A 13799-nucleotide genomic window follows, 5' to 3' on the forward strand; every position below is an offset into this window, starting at 1 on the left:
GGCTGGCCCCAAAGGCCTTGATACCTCACGGCAATGTCAACAAATACTCCTTGAATCATATATTCCCTCCCAAACCATTTGTCTACTCACAAAATACATGGAAGCCAAAACTAAGCTGTCTGTCTTGAGAAGGCTTGTACTACAGTAGAAGACATGAATCATACAAGTAGACCAGTCTGAAGTGATTCAGAACTGTACTGAGTCAGTTGCTAAACTGAGTGGCACAGTTCAGCCTCTTGGGGGAACTCCGAAAACAGGAAGACAGAAAAGTCACAAGAACAGGCTTAACGAGAAGCTGGGTTTTAGTGAGAATAAAATTGGACAAGTAAGGAATGTCAATGGGGGCTGGAGGACATCCGAATAGAGAGGGAAGACAGAAACAAGCCCAGTCGGTGTAAGAGAAAAATGAGCTTACTAAAAAGAGGGTGTCCTAGCACATACAGCAGAGAGGACAGAGCAAAAGTAAGGAGTCCATGAAAGCCACAAAAGGCACAAGACTCCATGCACAGCAAGAAGACTCACAGGGTCAAACAGGAGTGAGAGGGAGTTGTGCCTCTAGAAAAAGGCAAGGCACCAAGAGGACAGCTGTCAAGACACTAATGCTGAGTGACAAGCACTAAGTTAAAGAAGAAAGCTACCAGACACGGCGAATGTCAAAAGGTAAGACAAGGGTGACTCCACGGTCACTACCTTGGTCATACTCAGTAAAGGAAGCAAGGGTGATGACAGGCAGGAGAGCTGTCTGTGCGCTGCTTTTCTCAGTTTAACTAGAAACGTCTCCAAAATGGAATGAATATAACTCTTCTTATCAGAGAAACAAGGTGTCCTTTTCTCTTTCTGAGGTGCGAGATGCCTGCCTTTATTTTTTTTTTTTTCTTTTCTTTTTTTCGGAGCTGGGGACCGAACCCAGGGCTTTGCGCTTGCTAGGCAAGCGCTCTACCACTGAGCTAAATCCCCAACCCCTGATGCCTGCCTTTATAAAAAGCTTCTAGAAGTCCTCTCTGATCTATCAGAGAACCCTTAGACACCACTTCCGTTGCTCCTTAGCTGGGGGAGATTTTGAAGTTGGTGGGCCAAGAAGAGGGGAATTGAGTAGGGGAAGGTTCCTTATATTCACAAGTGTGTGGGAGAGATAAAACTCAAAGTAGGGAGACAGAAGAAAAGGCCTAAACACACCCAGTTTATCATTGTGCTAAATCTTGAGGAATTTAAAATACGTCGGTGTTAATCAACCAGTCAGCCACGATTTACTCATTGAGCCGAGGTCCTGCTCCGCTTTATCCCTGAGAAGTGTTTAATCCTCACAGATTCTCTAGGCAGTGAAAAGGTATGCTTTCATTAAGACACACACTTTCATTTCTGTTTAAATGTTAAGGAATCGTTTCCAATAAACTTGTTACCAGTTATCATCCCTGAGTCTTCCTATTAAGATCTAGTAATGCTCCAACATCTAGACCTTTTGAAAATGTAGGTGTTTCCCTGCAAGGCTAATAAGCACACAAATAATAAAATAAATAAAAACCCCCTCTCCAGTAAGCAGTTCAGCCTTCATTTCCTCTGGGAGAGGCCACAGTCAGGCTGTAAATAGATTTAATTTGTAGATGTCTGCTCCCTTCCTGGCCTTTTCCTATTTATTGAGAACAGATTGAGAGCCGGATTTATTTGTTCTTTTAAATCTTTTGAATCATCCTTATTGCCTACAAATTAAGAGAAACTCATTCTGACTTGAAAGTAAATAGCATGCTACAGTCTAAAGCATGCCTCATGCTGTGTGATGTTTCTTTCAAACAATTTGAGCGTGTACACTCATGTGTGTGAAAAAGAGAGAGACACAGAGAGACGTAAACACAGACAGAGAGCTAGTGAGACAGACAAAGAGACACAGACAACGAGGATGGGAACTGTTTGCTCAGGACACAGTGGGGCAGCACACTGAGTGCTTGAGTAGATAGTGAGCATTAACTTGGAAACATCTGCTCCAAGCAAGCCTCAATCAAACTTTTGAAGAGGCTTCGCCAGACACAAAATGGCATTTCCTGATCAGCTGCCGGGAATACTATGTGTCTGCAGACATGAATCACATCCCCTGTTGGTACATTCCATTTCACATCAGGAACACGAGCCTTTTCCCACTGGTCCTCACCATCTTTGCAGAGCGTGGGAGGAACCAGTCGTTCTCCTGGAAGACACACACTCGGCTCCTCTGGTCTGAGATGCAGTGCAGCATCGAGATGAGAGAAGCTTAGGCAACTGGCTGGGTGGTCATACAGACAGCAAAGGCAAAAGCCCAGCCAGATGTGGGCTTTTCTTTAGGCACTGAAGACTTCTGAAAGTCACCAGCATTGACTAAGAGACTTGCTCAGTGCTCTAGGACATTGTTTCTGTTAGACTCATCTTAGACACACCTCTTTCGCTTACTTTTCCAACTCGATGCCACTGTTAGATTTTTTTTTTTAACCTTGAGGGACACGCACACACTGAACATGTATGTATCAGCTACAAGAAAGTTTTGTAAATCTTCATAGCTTTATCAGAGACGTTGCACAGAGTAAAGTAACTGTACTAGAATGAAATATATCACCGTACGATATTTGTATGGGAACCAAAGGGAAGAAACGAGGCTGGAGGACAAGCCTTGGGCAAGCCTATCAGGCTTGTTTTGTTTGTTGACTCTTACACAATCAGCTGGAGATACCGCTTACTTCTTTTCCATGATACTTGTTGGAGTCAGGTGTTACTAGCTTCGTTTTACAGGTCAGACAAACTGAGGCTCAAGGAATAGATCCGTCAACATTCAACTAGGACAAGGAATCTATTCTAAGTATTTAAACCAAAGAAATGTGATCAAGGGACTTATACTGATAATGAGGTTGTGAGTACCCAGATAGGACAGCACCTAGGTTCTCTCCGTCTTGTTAATTGAATGACTACTCACTACTGACTACAACACTTCCTGTGAAGAGAGTGTAGCTCTCTGTGAGATTTAAGAACGTGGTGTATACAGATCATGAGCTTCTCTGGTACCCAACCAAACAAAAAAATACGTTCTTCCTCTGGGCTAGGTGTGAACTGGCTAAAACCAACAAGTAGAGGGCTTGAACTTTAGAAGAAATTCCAGTCATAAAGGCCCCCATCTCTGCAGATATGTGTTCTTGTGTTACTAATAATTGCAGAATATTAGAAGGAGTGCAAGGACCCAAGAACACAAGGACTCTCATACATCCGCCTCTTATCACACACTGAGGGAAGCTTGAAGCTTCCTTACCTACTTCTGTTTAGAGTAGATTTTTTTGAAAAGCTGCCAAGGCTACATTGCGATGTAAAGGAAAGAACAAAGAGCAAAAGCCCCTTGCCCATAATTTTTGGGCCCAGGTACTTAGGAGAATTCCCTGCCATGGGACAGACGGCTCAGCCAGATCAAAGCTCAATCCAGGGAAGGGGGAAGTGGTTTGGGTGGCTCTTGCCAAGCCTGAGGAGATCTTTTTCTTGGGTATCTTTAGAAGCTTCTTCTCCCCCACCAGATTAGCAAGACTTTGAAGACTAGGAAACGGATATGACTCAGGAAGCAGTGGGCTAGGAGGATTAGTAGAGAAATGGTTAGTAGAGAAACAGTGCAAGCTGCAATGGCTCACACTTGTCCAGTTCATCTCGACATAGGTAGGAGTCTGAAGCCGAATCACATGGAAACTACTCATCTGTCTAGGCCGCCCATCTCCATGTTTCTGAAGAGTCTTCATTTTCAAACCGTGATCCGCAGATCCTTGGGAAGTTTAGGAACCCTTTTGGGGGTTTTTAAAGGTCAGATTGTTTCAACACTACTATGATGATAGGCATTTTTTTTAACTCTGTAGTACAAATCAACCATGGATAAATCTGGTATATTAACATAACTACGGCAGTGTTTTTGTTTTTTTGTTTTTTTTTTGTTTTTTTGTTTTTTTTGTTTTTTTTTTTATTAACTTGAGTCTTTCTTATATACATTTCGAGTGTTATTCCCTTTCCCGGTTTCCGGGCAAACATCCCCTTCCCCCCTCCCCTTCCTTATGGGTGTTCCCCTCCCAACCCTCCCCCCATTGCCGCCCTCCCCCCACCAGTCTAGTTCACTGGGGGTTCAGTCTTAGCAGGACCCAGGGCTTCCCCTTCCACTGGTGCTCTTACTAGGATATGCATTGCTACCTATGGGGTCAGAGTCCAGGGTCAGTCCATATATAGTCTTTAGGTAGTGGCTTAGTCCCTGAAAGCTCTGGTTGCTTGACATTGTTGTACATATGGGGTCTCGAGCCCCTTCAAGCTCTTCCAGTTCTTTCTCTGATTCCTTCAACGGGGGTTCTATTCTCAGTTCAGTGGTTTGCTGCTGGCATTTGCCTCTGTATTTGCTGTATTCTGGCTGTGTCTTTCAGGAGCGATCTACATCCGGCTCCTGTCGGTCTGCACTTCTTTGCTTCATCCATCTTGTCTAATTGGGTGGCTGTATATGTATGGGCCACATGTGGGGCAGGCTCTGAATGGGTGTTACTTCAGTCTCTGTTTTAATCTTTGCCTCTCCCTTCCCTGCCAAGGGTATTCTTTTTCCTCATTTAAAGAAGGAGTGAAGCATTCACATTTTGATCATCCGTCTTGAGTTTCGTTTGTTCTAGGGATCTAGGGTAATTCAAGCATTTGGGCTAATAGCCACTTATCAATGAGTGCATACCATGTATGTCTTTCTGTGATTGGGTTAGCTCACTCAGGATGATATTTTCCAGTTCCAACCATTTGCCTACGAATTTCATAAACTCGTTGTTTTTGATAGCTGAGTAATATTCCATTGTGTAGATGTACCACATTTTCTGTATCCATTCCTCTGTTGAAGGGCATCTGGGTTCTTTCCAGTTTCTGGCTATTATAAATAAGGCTGCGATGAACATAGTGGAGCACGTGTCTCTTTTATATGTTGAGGCCTCTTTTGGGTATACTACAGCAGTGTTTTTATGCTTTGATATACTTTGGTGCTTAAACACATTCACATGTTTTTTTTTTTAAACAAAAGCTAGAATTTACTAGTGTTTGAAGAGCTCATCTGTTTATTGCCTCATGTCATGGGATGGCAAGTGTCTTAATCAGTGATGAAGCATGACTACCAAAAGCAACTCTGGGAAGCAAAGGTTTATTTAGCTTGCATATCCTGACTTGCAGTACATTGAGGGAAGCCAAAGCAGGAGGTCAAACAGTACATGGTTCTGGAAGTAGGTGCTGAGGCTGTGGAAGGCTGCTGCTTCCTGCCTTGCTGTTCACTGCTTGTTCAGCCTACTTTCTTATAACACCCAGGACCATCAACTCAGGGATGGCGCCACCCACAGTGGACTAGGCTTCCTCACATCACTAATCAAGAAATGTCTTGTATGTAAGGATTGGTATGGGCTCAGGTCCTCCCAAGACCAAATACTTAGAGCAAAGGAGATTTATTTGCCCCAGAGGGATGAAGGACACGGAATAAGAGACAAAGACAGGAAAGGTAGAGGATGAGGGAGAAGGGGAATGGAACAAGGGAAAGAGGGCAGAGGGGCCACTGCCTCTGGCTAGAGAGGAGACAGACATGGCCCATAGGAAAAGTAGAGGTTTATAAAGGTGAAAAGGGAAACCTTGTATTAACATGAGGTGTTTTATTTTGATTGATCATTAGGTTAATTAGGGTAGCCACAAGGGGCCTTTTGATTGCTGGACTTCAATAATTTGATAGCTGGAACTTAGTGGTCATGCTCAGGAAGAGGAAGTGACCAAATAAGGGAATAGATCTTGGTGGCTAGCTTTAGGAATACAATCCAATGATTTTTAGCAAGGCAGAGGGAATGGGGGAAGAGCCATGTTTGCCACACTCAGACTGGCTAGAGTCCCTTCACTGTAGCCTTGCCTACAGCCAGATCTTATGGAAGCAATTTTTCAGCTGAGATTCCCTTCCCTCAGATGACTATAGCTTGTTTCAAGCTCACATAGAACTGGCTAGTACACTTGGAATTTTCTAAACCTACTTTATTTAGAGTTCTTAAATGCTTCAATTTCCCTTCTAGCCCACGGACCAAAGGTAGGAGAGAAATATAGTTAATAGGACAAGGAGGTTGTGGACCTGTTTAGAAGTTCCTTGGGACATTTCCAATCTTTGTTGTCAGGATACCAGTGGTCCAGTCCAATGGCAAACACCAAACACGAATCAGTAGCAGAGACTTGATCCATCAGAAACAGAAAGGTTCTGCCAAATCGGCATGAGTCAGGGGAAGTGGCCAGAATCAGTTGGAATACCTTGAGAAGTTCTTTGGTGCATTTCTGCCTACGCAGTGAAAACCAGCAAAGATTGGCAAAGCATTGCACAGTGTACCAATGCAAGGAGATCCTTTCACTGTTTGTGGGGCTCCATTTATGCTCTTTCCAAACATCATGCACCCTCTCAAGCATCTGCTCCAGCTTCCAGAAAAAAGTCACATGACCAACTGAGTTTCCAAAGAAACTAGAAATTTCCACTTCACTAGCCAGCCCAGCAAATATGTATAAAGCATTTGTGTTTCAAAATCAGTGTATTGGCTATCATGAGAAACAAAATCATGCTCATTTTAGTTAAAGCTTAGCCAACCACATGTTTCATACAATTCATTTGCATTTGACAAGTGACTGACAGTCTATGGTTACTCAGATTGAAATATTTGGCAGGGATCTTATGCAGCCAGAACAAAATCAGTTGGTCACTTCAAGTATAGCGTAGAGACCATCAGAGGCCCTGAGTAAGGAGCAGATGAAGTTCAGAGGGAAAGTGTGTGGACCATGGCAAGGACCAATGCCTCAGACCTGTAAGAAGTTGGCAAAACTTCTTCTGGTAAGGTTTGGAATGGCAAAGACTTCTTCTAGTCCAAGTCCAGTGTTTGGGAATGCTTGACCTGTTTGCATAAAAACTACAACTGTATCTGCTTCCGTTCTAGCCAGAGACTGCTCCTGACAGAGACCTCTTACTGAGATGAGCTAACTCCTCCCCGCTGTGCTGTGATAGCTGGGGCCACTTCAGCACACGGTCCACCTCACCCAGCACTTCTGTGAAGATGCGTCTGTCCTTCTGTATTTCCTTACCACCTCCTGTCAGTTTTCCAAGACCAAGCTCTTCTGAACACGGCATTCAAGAAAAACAAGTGATAATATTTGTTGCAATGATAAAATCCATTTTTTTCTGTCTGGAGAAGAAATCCTAGGCTCTTACATGCTACGCAAGTGCATGATTACTGAATTACAGACTGGCCTACGATTCAAGCTTTTTTTGGCATAAAACTAATTTTTTTTCAAAAAATCTGGTTTCATTATGAACCTATGAGTTTCCCAAAATGTAAAAGACTTTGCTGATTAACTTGGCCAGGCTACATACAAACATATTTTTGCTATTGTACAATAAAAAGTGAGAGCATTACCAGCACTTATAATTCAATGACTGAATGTATAATGTGCCTAAATCACTCATAGGAAGAGAATCCGCTCCTAGTGCAAAGCAGAATAGTAGAATTTAATGTAACAATAATGAAGCTATGATATCATTTAAGGACTATAATTAATTTTAGAAGGGGGGGTTTCTTTTCTTTCTTTCTCTTTTCTTATTTATTTATTTATTTATTTATTTATTTATTTATTTATTTATTTATTTTTGTGCAGAGGGCCCTGAGCATGCTAAGCACACACACTTCTGCAGAGCTGCTCTGACATCAACTAATCTTTAGCAAAGTCCTACTTGGGATGTTTTCAACAGTAACAAAGGAGAGGGTTCTATATTATCTGAAACAAGTGTACAAAAACATTCCTCCCTTTTCAGTTACAGTTATCCCTCCCACCCTCCCCACTGCCCCACATCCATGGAGGAGCCCATATTTTCCAGAGCACAGGAAAATACGGAGATGCTTAAGTCCTCCATGGGAAGTGCTGTGCAATTTGCATATATTCTCCCGTGTACTTTAAATCACCTCTGGAGTACTTACAATACCTGACATGATGTAATCATCATATAAATGTTTGTTATCCTGTGCCCTTTAAAGAATAATGAGACGGATGGGGGGGGGGCAAGGTCCTTACATGTTATTACCAGTGCATTTCAAACCACATTTTTACTCTTTGGTTGGGTGAATTTGCAGATGTGGAGGCTGCGGCTATAGAAGACTGACTGCTATTATCTATGTCTGACGAGATTTCCTTCAAACAGTTCAAGCAAAGCAACACATTGCAGCAAATTAAACGCAGAAGCAGCGATGAGATTCCAGATGTCTTCTGTTAGGCTAAACTTTAAAGAACTTGCAAAAATGCAAAATAATTTCAATTCTGTCATTTAATCTTCTTTCATTGTGAAAGTATGTTCCTTTTTCATAAAACTACATTGTGATGACATATTACAGAACCTCTTTTATTTCATTCATTTATTTATATTTTTGGGTTTTTTTTGTGTGTGTATGAATGTTTTGCCTGTATGCATATCTGTGTACCACATGCATGCCTGAGAACATGTCAGGTCTCCTGGATGTAGAGTTACAGACGATTATGATATGGCTATGTCAGTCCTAGGAATCAAAGCCAGGTCCTCTGGAAGGGCAGCCAGTTCAGTTCAACTATCTCTCCAGCCCTGAACTCCTTTCATTTTAATGAACACATACATATTTTTAACTTTTCAATTTTAACATACAACAATGAATACTGATACACACAACTCATGCAAATAAAAGCTTTTTAAAGCTCCTTCATGGTTTTGAAACGTGAGTAAGTCAAGGGCTGCTGTTCAAGGACAGCCAAGCCGGAGCAGGGTGGATAGCATCCCTACCTTCTCAGGATTCTCTCCTTTTCTCACCCGTTCTTTTGAACCTATAGTGAGGAAGTTTAAAAATACTTTTTTAAACAATGAATGCAAGTCTGTGTATGGAATATGGCAATCAAATCAGACACTATGTGCACTTATAACCCAGGGACTGGAAGGAGACTTCGTGACGAGAATTGAAAGGTCAGGCCATTCTTTGATGGTTTTATATTAATATTGTAATGCTTTAAGGAGTCAGATGAAAAACATTCATGTACATAACAATAGTATCATTTTCCCCAAATGGGTTAGATTGCAATCACTCCAGGCTCCTCCTCTTTGCCACATAAACCCCAATTGACTGTTAGGCTGGGATCAGCCGGCTCTTTTGTAATAAGGAAATTCCAGCCATGTCCATCTTCAAGGAGTCTATGTGTACTGCCTTTGCCTCCTAAGTATGGAGGTATAAACTTTGTGCAGCAGAATCCTGGGGCTGAGGGTTAAGTTTCTGAATGTCTGCAACTGGACTGGAAGAGGTGAGTGCCTGGTTATCTTTACATTGCCCAAAACAGCTGTCCCACGTAGCCAGGAAGACAGATCTGGACCATATCCATAGATGGAGGTGAGAAGATTCAACATGAAGCTGTTTGGGAATGAAATTTCCAAGGACTACAAACTATACACACAAAGACAGGAAGAACAGGTAACAGATCTAAGTACCAGGCTAATTGCCCACTGGGAATAATCCTCTGTGTGTAGGACATACTGCTAAGATAGGAACTGGCAGGAACCTGGGACCTTAGATGTGTCAGCATCCAATCTGGACCTGTGCCACGTGAGGAAGCGGCCTGCGGTATACTACCTAAAAATGATACACTTAAAAAAAATCAACAACTCATTTTTTATTCATTAATGGGGTCTACATATGTAGAAGTGAGCGAAACAGATGAGAACTTCATCCTCATACTCTATAGAGGTACCTTGGTCCTTCATGTTCTTATAGCAATTCTGGAGAATTCCTTTTAGAGACATGTAGCCTAAGTTCGCCTTGAAGGAATAACTCCCCAGCTTTGACCTCATGAGTGCTGGTTTTACAGGCATGTACCATCGTGTCTAGCTAGGCTGGAGAGCTAACAAAGAGGATCATTTGGCTCATGATACTAGTGACTAGAAGGCACTGGAATTCTGTCCAGAGCTTCCTGGCTCTGTTACAAGATAGGGAGCAGAAGAGGCCAGGGCATGGAGTAGCCTGGCTTCTATCAGCCCACTCTCTAGAGGACTAATCCAGCCACAGGAAACCTGACTCAACCCCTTGAGACATCATTAATCCATTTATGAGGATGTTCCTAATCATCTGCGCCCTAATTATCTCTCACAAGATCCCACTCTTACTCATACCCCACCTCAACACCACCACACTAGAGACCAAACCTCCATCGCATGAACCTCTGGGGGAGTGTTGAAGCTACATCTGGAGCACAGCCCCGGGAGTAGAAAATCACCAAAATAATCTAGTGAAAATGTACACAGTACTAGAGTCCACGGCGGGCTTGCAGATGAGTGTGTACAGGTGGGAGTGTGGACGCTTCACACAGAAGGTGACATTTGAACAAAGAAGTATTCCATCACTGTCATGTATAAAGTGTTACATGTATACATTCAAGAAAAAGCACAGCAGAAACCACCACTCTTCCATGTGTAGAGGAGACGCCTGTTAACCACTTGCTGGCCCAGTGTTACATTGTTTTCTGTGCCTATATAAGTTTGTAACAGTTTCCACTGGCAGGGTATAAATCTGCATGAATATCTGCTTTCTTATGTACAGCCCACCCTGAGCCCCACCATCACTTCCACCTGGTGCAGAGCATAGGAAAGAGGTAAGAGTTAGTTTTTCATCGGTATAATAGAATCCTTAAAGCTGGGTTAATTTATCTTTTTAAAAAAGTTTATTAACATCAGCATTCTGTGGGTGTGTGGTATGCAAGCACATGGGGGATGGGAGGAACAGAGAGACAGAGAGACAGAGAGACAGAGAGATGGAGAGACTAGACAGACACAGAATATATTACACACACACACACACACACACACACACACACACACACACACACACACACGTTAATCTCTCTCCTTTTTCTACTAAAGCCTGTGGTACTCAGACATGGTGACTTTACCCTGATAACATCGCTTCCCCAAAGTCCCATCTATAAACATTAAATGTTAATAAAGGTTTGAACTTCTATTTTAAATTTAATATTTTTAGAATTTCATACATGAATACTGTGTTTATATAGTTCTTTCTCATGTCCTCCCCTCCAGCTAACTCCTCAAGCTAATCCATTTCATTTCATATTATTGTTTAATTTTTAATGTTAATTGTTTAATGTTTTTAATATGTGTGTGTGTGTGTGTGTGTGTGTGTGTGTGTGTGTGTGTGTTGGATAACCTAGCAGAGAGGCAAACTCATGATGGATTATTCAACATCTTGATCCTTCATATTGAGAATTAAATTCTAACACATGACACATGAGTCTTTGGGGAGGTGGGGTCGGCATGAGTCTGCTTTAGAGGCTATGAAGAGACAGGGTCTGAACTCCAGAGGCTGCAGTCAAGGGGGTTAGAAGTGATCTGACCGGGACACTTGAAATGGATGTCCTGTTGTGTAGTGATGGGGTCTAAGACAGGAAGGAGGGTGGCTCAGGGCCTAAGACAGTATGTGTCTTAACTGACAGGGAGGTCGGGAACACATTGAGGCCGGTGGACATAGCACTGTCTTTTGGCCACATTAACTGTATTATAGTCTTTGCCCTTCATTCTTACACTGGTCACCTTGGTTTAGGCTTTGTCTCAAGGCCACGGTCAGACCACAATGATATCAAAAGCTTCTTCCAGAGACTCCCAGTTAGTTTCTGTGCAACTGGAGCATGCTGCTCTTCTCTCGTGAGTTTTACTCCACTCCTTCTCAGATCTACCCAAAGGCCACCCTTTGTGTAACTCTGGCTCATCTTGCAAGGCCATTAATTGTCCCTGTTATAAAACACCTTCTCTTCTAGATTTTTAATCCAAATTTTATGTATCACCCACTGGACTTTTAGTATGTTGAGTTTTACCTTTTAAATGTTTGTTACTTTCTTTCACTAATATGACCTCAAAAATGAGCATCCAGCAGTGAGGTTTATATGTTTGGGAAATTTGAGAGGAAGGGTGGGATTGACTAGCCGGGCCCCTGAGGGGAGACAAGACTGTGGAGAATGATTTTATCTGCTACATGGGAGATCAGAGATGCGTGACACACCAACTCATTTATGCGAAATTCCAACTGGAGTGCCAGGCCCATTTCCAAGGGATGAAAATTGTCTGGACTTATCTCTGGGGAGTGACTTGAGGCTGTTTCTCTGGCCCAGGAAATGTGAGGAGGAGATCGCTGAGCTGGCGGCTCTGGGATACTGGAGCATCTGTCCTTGTGTTCCTTCAGCCTTGTTCTGTTTTTAGTGACTTTCTCGGGTTGAGTAGAAGAAATCCAGTCTTTGCAAAGCACTTCAGGGTTTATAGAAAGCACAAGATACTGTTTTTAAGAGACTCATCATGGCTAATGGCTGCCTCTACATCTTGGTAAATTGGTATTCAGAATTCATGGGAAGATCCTTAAGACTGTCACATTAAATGGCATAACAATCACATGTGATTGCAGATCTCTCCTACACTTAAAGTCACCTTTAGGTTACTTACACTATGCCAACTATGGTACATAAATGTGCAAATAATTATACAGCATTGCTTAGGGAATGATTGTACGTCTATTTGCATTTTGCTTAGATGTGTTTCCTCCCAAATATATTTGATCATAGTTAGCTAAATATGCAGATTGGAGCCCATTTTTATGGAGAGAAGATATGGTTTAGGTTTTAGTGAGTATTCAGGCTATTGAACATTTGGTTATCCTCCAGGGCACGGTAGTAAAATCCTATTGCTGAAAACACACCTGAGCAAAACAAAACAAAACAAACAAACAAGCCCCCACACACAAAGAAATCAAGCTGGTACTAATCTAGATTTCACAATGTTGGGAGGAACTCTATATGCTGCAGGGCATGGGTTGGGGGAGTAGTTATCAGCTTTACCCAACTGTGAACTCTGAGCTGCAATAATGACTGTCCTAGTAAAATATACCCATTGCACAGTACTAGTATGACTGTCACAGGACTAACCAACCACTTTCTGATTGTGTTTTAGGTTCAACTCTACAAGTTGGAACTTGTGCCTGGTACCATTAATGAGGTCAAGAACCTAGAGATTGCTAGGTCATGGACTCCAGGGGAGAACCTTCTACTAGTCTGTTAAATGGATATCATATTAAAATTAAACATAAATAAATAAATATCAAAGATTTATCTTCATACCTATAGATGAGTGCATCTCTCAGCCCTCACCAGAGAAGCTTTGCTGGCAGCACATGGTGGTTAGCACAGAGACCCATAACTGGTTAATGCACAGAGAATTATGCCCGTGGAGCTTTCACTCTTCCATGGGATGTCTATGTAACATTCCCTTCTCCTGAGGCTCAGAGATCACTGCAGAAGAGAGACAGAAAAACTGTAAGGGGTAGAAATAGAGACCAGGATAAGTACAGTGAAGCCATCTTTCTCATCTACAGCAGGGCAGCTGCACATATGAACTTAGGGTGGTTATGGCAGCATGCAGAAGACCTGCAGATCAAATCAGATAGTCCCAGCATGGTGTAAAGATGTAGGCATGAAGTCCCATGCCTTAGCTGAGGAACTGCTGACTATTTATGGGCACTGGGAAGGAGAAGTTGGCTTTCCCCAGCAGTGTGGTCTCTGAGAGGACACTCATGCTCCAGTAGATTCTTTATATTAGCAGCAATAAATGGACTCGGGAGGCTTAGAAAATACATGGAATTGAGAGAAAAATCATGGTGGAGGGCATTGGAGGATTCAGAGGGAAGGGAATGGGGGAGTGGACTTGACCAAAACATATGGATGAAGTTCACAAA

The 13799-nt window shown here is 42.5% G+C and overlaps 1 long non-coding RNA gene across 2 annotated transcripts; it reads left to right on the top strand.

The window, feature by feature from the left end:
- The first annotated feature begins 236 nt into the window (after positions 1-236).
- Positions 237-13125, top strand: LOC103691483 (uncharacterized). 2 transcript variants are annotated; one of them, XR_005500736.2, is made up of 3 exons: positions 237-660; positions 10611-10662; positions 13019-13125. It is a non-coding gene; the product is annotated as an uncharacterized LOC103691483 (long non-coding RNA). The 2 variants fall into 2 exon arrangements; XR_590951.3 differs by lacking the exons at positions 10611-10662; positions 13019-13125 and adding an exon at positions 8136-8387.
- The last annotated feature ends 674 nt before the right edge of the window (positions 13126-13799 follow it).

Source organism: Rattus norvegicus, chromosome 2, assembly GCF_036323735.1.
Source record: "Rattus norvegicus strain BN/NHsdMcwi chromosome 2, GRCr8, whole genome shotgun sequence".
Lineage (NCBI taxonomy): Eukaryota > Metazoa > Chordata > Mammalia > Rodentia > Muridae > Rattus > Rattus norvegicus.